Source organism: Schistosoma mansoni, chromosome 1, assembly GCF_000237925.1.
Source record: "Schistosoma mansoni strain Puerto Rico chromosome 1, complete genome".
Classification (NCBI taxonomy): Eukaryota; Metazoa; Platyhelminthes; class Trematoda; order Strigeidida; family Schistosomatidae; genus Schistosoma; species Schistosoma mansoni.
The window spans coordinates 47058208-47065133 of NC_031495.1; positions in this window are offsets into that span (position 1 = coordinate 47058208).

A 6926-nucleotide genomic window follows, 5' to 3' on the forward strand; every position below is an offset into this window, starting at 1 on the left:
ACTTCCTCCTGTTACACCTCGTTGAGGAGTATAGGTCGTCAACCAGCACTCTCCATCCAACCCTGTCCTGGGCAATCCCTTTCATTTGCTATGTATATATATATATATATATATATGCAGTTACACTGAAAATTTCTGTTTGTTTGCTATCATATTGTTTATCTAAGTGGTTTTTACTTTTCTTCTTTTTTTCATTTCCAATAAACAGTCCCTTTTAAAATAGAATAAACATAAATTATAGCTTTAGGGATAGTTTGAAATTTCATTAAATTATACACTTTAATATTTCCACTTAATTATTAAATTTATAATGAAATAACAATGTAATTAATTAGTTAAAATCTATCGTTTGGATTATTCAATGAATAAATTTTAAGTAAACTAAATACACTGAGATTGATTATAAACGAAATGCTGAGGAGTCCCACAATAGGACGAAACAGTTGTCCAATACTTCCAGGTTTTCCATGATGGTCTAGCTTCAATTGAATCATGATCTCGACTATTGAAATCAACATTATTTCTGTCTGAGTACAATTTATGTGTTACTGACAATTTTATATTATTCCCATTTTTAGTAAATACTTAAGTTACAAAGATAATACATTGTTAACAAAAGTAAATTCATCCCTACAAATCACATTGGAAATAAAAGATACATTTACTTAAAACTGCCCAGTTTCACAATAAACTAAGAAGGAAAACTTCGGAGATTCGTGCTCTGATTGTATTTAACTAGAAGCAATGTGAGTCAGATCATAATAATTTCTAGAATCGGTAGTAAGTGATAACAAGTGAAATTACTTGCTTATTTGGCTGTTTAACCATTATTGGAACATAGGACACTAAATCAGAGATTTTTCCTTGGCTCTTTTTTCCAGTTCTTTCCAAGTGGTGTTCATAATCTTGATGCCCGGCTTTGATTCCATGAGCCCTGAGTTCTTTGTTTTGGCTTTTTTGTGTCTTAAGGATTCCATGTTAGGTTTCGTCTTGTGGTACTGTTTAATTCTTTTCTTAAAGAGTGTCCCATGCACCTCCATCGTTCTTTCCTGACTTCTTCCTCAACTGACAAATCTTTCACCTTATATCGTGTTAGGCAGTTACTAATGGTTTCTGGCCAATCGATCTAAAGTATCTTGCGTAAACAACTGTTTATAAATGCCTACACGTTTTAGTAATATGGGTGGAAGTTCGACAAGTCTCCGCTATATACAGTAGGACTATTTTAACGTTATTTTCGAGAATTGTCATGTTTGATGGATCTTTTGGTATACAGATAATCATCAATAACAGGAATCCTGCCATTAATTTCCTGATTCTTACCTCGACATTTATAACAGGTCCTTTTTGCTAGTCTCTGATACTACCCAAGTGAGCAAAAGCTTCTGCCTCTTCCAAAACTTTGAGGACAACTGTGTGAACAAATTCCCACTTTATGTTACTTTGAATTGTATCTGCCAGTATACATGTAAGTGCCAAAACACATATATTAAGAGAACAGAAAGGTGGTTTAGTCTCCGCATCTCTGAGCACATTCCACAAAAGCTTAAACTAAGAGAATAACACGTTTTCAGTATTGCGATTGCACGTTATCTAATTAATAGTGACTATAGTGTTGTCTCTAAATTTTCCAAGATAACTAATATGCAAACAACAGCGAACTTAATACGGTTTACCAAAGCAGTCGCCATGAAAAAACTTAAACCAAATTTATTCAAACAAAAACCTTTAGTTATCAATTATGTCTTGTCGTGGTGAACTCATTCATTAGTGTTTGTTATGCTATTCTTCTTTTCATCGTTAATTCTCACTTTTGGTTTGATCTCTATTCAGTTAGTCAGTTTTGTTCTAAGAGCTACACAACCAAAACATTAATATCTTACTTCTAAATAGTTTTGTTTCTATGTTCTTAGTTGTTTATTCTTGTAAATCCTTATATTCAACCAATAAACGTTCACATTATTTGCAATATAAACACGCCTTATGGTTTTTCCATACTTGTTGCTTTTTTTCATTAATTTTCACTGGTGAGAGATTTCCCTAGATGTATGTACACTGATTTTTAATGAATTATACTGTTAATTTGTAAAAAGCTGACGAGAAACCATGAAATATAATGAACTCATGTTATTTTGTTACGTTAATGGTTCTTCCTTTAGTTAAATTTTTAAATAAGAAACATTGTATGAAACGTCTTTACTAACTAAATCGATCAAAATACCCATTTGTAAACACTCAACACTCAATAATCGGCATATTCACAAATCATCACGTAGTTGATTGAAACATTTTCTATTCAGGCTGTTCTAAGAAATAAAGTTTATATAAATTTCGAGGAAAATCAGGTAAGCTATTACCTATGCAGATGTTGATAATACTATTGGTGATCGCAAATAAGAAAAACTTCATAGCTATTTTGTAACCAAGTTACACCAGCATGACTTAATTGTGTGGTAAAATCAACTCCGGATATATATCCCTTTCTTTAATTTAATATTCTTTATTGATTAACTGGTACATTTTCACCTGAACTAGACACTATTTACTGTATTGAATAAGTTAAACGTCTATCAAAATATTTATGATATACTTATTGAGCTATTTATATGGAGCATGCAGCAAAAGATGAGATTAACTGTAAATTATTTCAACTTTTACCATATTCAAACCCATTCTAAATCATCTTTCTATATGAATTACTTAACTTGTAAATTTTCTAGACTCTGGGATAGTTTACCACAATCTATCCGTACGATAAAATCACTCCCATTCTTAGTCCGCTCCCTTGATGCATACTGCTCCTCTGAAAATGCATTAAATGTTCTAGCACCTGTAAGTATGTCTTACTCCACAAGTGAGATTATAGGAACTTTAAATGTTTAGTTATTCTTATTAGTAAATCCCCTAAGTAAAACCACTTACCTGCTGTCACTTAACGTTAACACCAACCCTAGCAACCTTAGCTTATTTGAATAATATCCAACATGAATAGTAGTAGACCTGACTGACATATTTTGTGAATCATTGCTTTGTTGTTCTGTGCTCTCAGTTTTCATTTTACTTTCTCTAGTTGTAGATAATTATTAATAATTCGTTCTAGCACAGGAAACAACCTTAAATAACACCGTTCATAAATCAACAGGCTATCCACTTAGGAAAAAATTAAAAGTTCCCTGTTGATACATTTCATTGCTGTAATACATGTCATAAATGTACTAACTAAACAATTACTGAACTAGCAAACTTCGAACAATCTTAAATCCAATGTTTGTTCTCTACATCTAATGTTACTTTTCATATCAAACTGATCATTCCTGTAAACTGGCTTGCATTCTGTAATTGTTATTTTCAGAATATATATACATATATATATATATATGGTATCGGTTGCTATGTTAAGCCCATATGCCTTATTCTTACTTCTGGACAAGTCAATTGACATATCCATCATGAGTCATGTTTTCACCTTGCTAATCATGCACTTATTAATCCTGAACATTTTTGTATGAGCGTATTCGTGTGTACCCTTCTTATCCTATTAATCACATGTCTGTCATTTATTCTTGTCTGACTATAAATATTGATTAACGCTTGCTTAAAATGAGTTGGCTTCCCCTCCATCTCCAATGCGTGTGATTTTTGTTTCGCTCGCTGGTATTTACTCATGTGCTTATAACTTTCTGGCCTGCGTCATTTGTCAAGATAACTGTAACTGCCGCTTCTCTTTGCCTTCTGATACTATGCACAGTTTAGATTTGTATCATAACGGTTATCGAGGTGAACTATTAACGAAGCACGGCACTACATATATATTATATTACATATTATGTCTATTTTTCATTTCTGATGATTAAAACTTTCACAATTAATACATCTCTACACATTGCGAATTATGACGATAATATATGACGAGCTTCATGACAGTTTGTTACTAAGTAAAGTTCACTATTAAAATATCATTTATTTAAAACACTATTATCTTTCTATTTGAATAGAAAAACAATTTTTTTTGGCGGTGCATTGATTTATAAAAAAGAAATGAATTTTAAAAATTGTCAGTTTTAATATTTAATATTTTTGACAGCTAGTAATTACATTTAAATAATAAAATAAGAGTAAACTTCTGATGTAAAATATTGTTTTTTTAATTTTATTGAAAAATAATCATATTACTGTTTAAAATTTTGACAATTCTTTTATATTCTTAAAAGATCTATTAACGGAGGAAATCTCACCAATCCAGAATTATCAAAGCAACCATCATTCAAAACAAAGAAGGAGGGGTATCACAATAAATGTTGTTCAATGTTAGGCATCCACTAATGATAGCAACGACGACATTAAAGACTATAACCAGCATTGATCTATTTTGCACGTTGTAGTCAAACTTAGTAAACTGATTTAATAACTCTACTTTTTTGCATTGAAATACTTCAAGTGAGTTCTGGCGCGAGACTGGTAGGTCCTAGGTTCGAATCTTGCTAGGCGATGTCGTGGATACGCACTGCTGAGGAGTCCCACAATAGAACGAAACAGCCGTATAATGCTTCCAGGTTTTCCTTGGCGGTCTAGCTTCAATCGACTCATACATTCAACTATGCAAACACTAAATATCCACAAAAACCCCTTCTGAAATACATTAAATAAAAAAGCAAATTGTTTAATTTTTCATACACATAGTTCCCTTTATCATTTTGAAAAGAGCAAGAATAAAGATTCTAGAAGAATAGCATGAATTTATTTTATTCCGTTGGTTCTCATCAACGTGTAATATATAAAATCATAATTACATAATAGGTTTAAATTTTGAAATTCTATATTCGTTTTGACAACATACGATGATCGATCGTTTTTGATCTTAGAATTATTTAACTAGCTCTCATAATTGATAATTTCATTGTCTTATAAGAAGTGAACAAGTGATACTTTACCAATAGAGATGAAGTTCTGCGATAGATAATAGATAAACATTAATTTATTAATTATCAGAAGGGGTTTTGTGGAGATTTAGTATTTTTCATAGTTGAAAGCGTGAGTCAATTGAAGCTAGATCACCATGGAAAACCTGGAAACACTGGACGGCCGTTTCGTCCTATTATGGAACTCCTCAGCAGTGCGTATACACGAACCCGCCCTCGCGAGATTCGAACCCAGGACCTACCAGTCTCGAACCGAAGCCCTTAACCGATAGACCACTGAGCTGACATCCAACGGTGTTAATGTCTAACTTCAACTGATCCACGAAGTTGAGCAACCATTCACCAATTGTCTTCAGTGAGTTCCTATCTCACAACAGACGTGGTTTTGAACTCCACTGGTCACTGCTTCTCAGTAGAGCTCCTAGATATACTTCTCGAAGTCACTAGTGAGCATATGATTATATTAATTATCAGAAGGGGTTTTGTGGAGATTTAGTATTTTTCATAATTGAAAGCGTGCATAACATCCTGTTGTATGTTAAATAAAGTAAAATCTTAAATAACATATTTGGTATCTATTTAAAGGTATCATTATGTCTAACAATATAAGTTGAGTAGAAGTCTATCTTAATTAAGTTGTGTTACATAAATAGTATGATTAGCATAACTCTGTGTGAAAATTGAATTTTAGTTTGAGAAACTGTGTTAAAAACAAAGTAAATAGTTTTATTCATTTAACTTCAATCAGTGCATCCACGATCCTGCCTCGTAAGATTCGAACCCAGGACCTAACGGTCTCACGGGCGAGCGCTTAACCTCTATAACGGTGTTGATGTTTAACTTCAACCAATCTACAAAATCGACTCTTGAATTCAATTATAAAATTACCAAGTCTCCACAAAACACCTTTCTTATAAAAAAATTAATCAGTAAACTAGCACAACGATCATAGAGAAAAAAAATGACATTTTTATTGAACTACTTATCAGTAGTCAGGAATGCTATGATGTCATTAAAATTATTAAGTTCAGAGTTATTTAAATGTCACAACATTTGAAACGTATCTTTCGACTACGAAAATGGCTTCAAATGAAAGTGCCTAACACTGAGATTTCGACTGTGCATCTTGATTGGTTTTCTTTGAAAAAATCTTAATATCGATTATCACTAAAAGTCGTCAGCTTTTAAACACAACAGTTTATGCTTGACCTTAGTAAATTCACTTATATCAGATGGATTGTGTCCAGTAGCGAGATACAAGATGCGCATTTCTTCCTGCTTGATATTCGTCGGCTAGATTTATACCCATCCATGTACCGATACTGACACCAAAACTCTCTTCGCTTCAAACACCAGAATTTCTATCCACTGAACACCTACATCTAGAAACCCAATTACTTTTAAAAAGATTATGGTATTTATATCGTTACTATTGAAGATTTTAGTTATTTCCTTATTTATAGACTTAACAGAACTTTTAACAGTCTTTATTTGGTAACCTCACTCGAATCCTAATAATTCATTAGTATAAATTCTTACTAGAATAGTGAGTTAAGTTAGTTTCGAAAACTTTATACAACTTTTCTAAATAAGGAGAATCAAGAAATGATTAATTTTTTTTAATTTTATCAAAATAAGATTAAACTTTTTATTGGTGAACATTTTAAAATATTAAATAAATCTTGTAAAACCAATAAAAGTCAAGTTTCATTTTGCATCCCTTTTATTCTATTGTTCAATTAACAAATGAATCCCATATATAAATTTATATTTAATTAAATTCATTTTATAAATTAATGTTCATTGTTTTTACAGTTTTGTTTTACAAATATATACTGTTATAATAATAGAATGTAATACGTGAATTCATTTCTCCTTTTAATAGATTTTAGTTCTTTGATCTAAATGGTTTGGTCGTAGAACTTTCATTGTTCTTCTGAACGACATTATCAGCACAAACTTCAGGAAGAAGTTATTTTGTCATTTTGTAAATTGTGTGGTATAGAA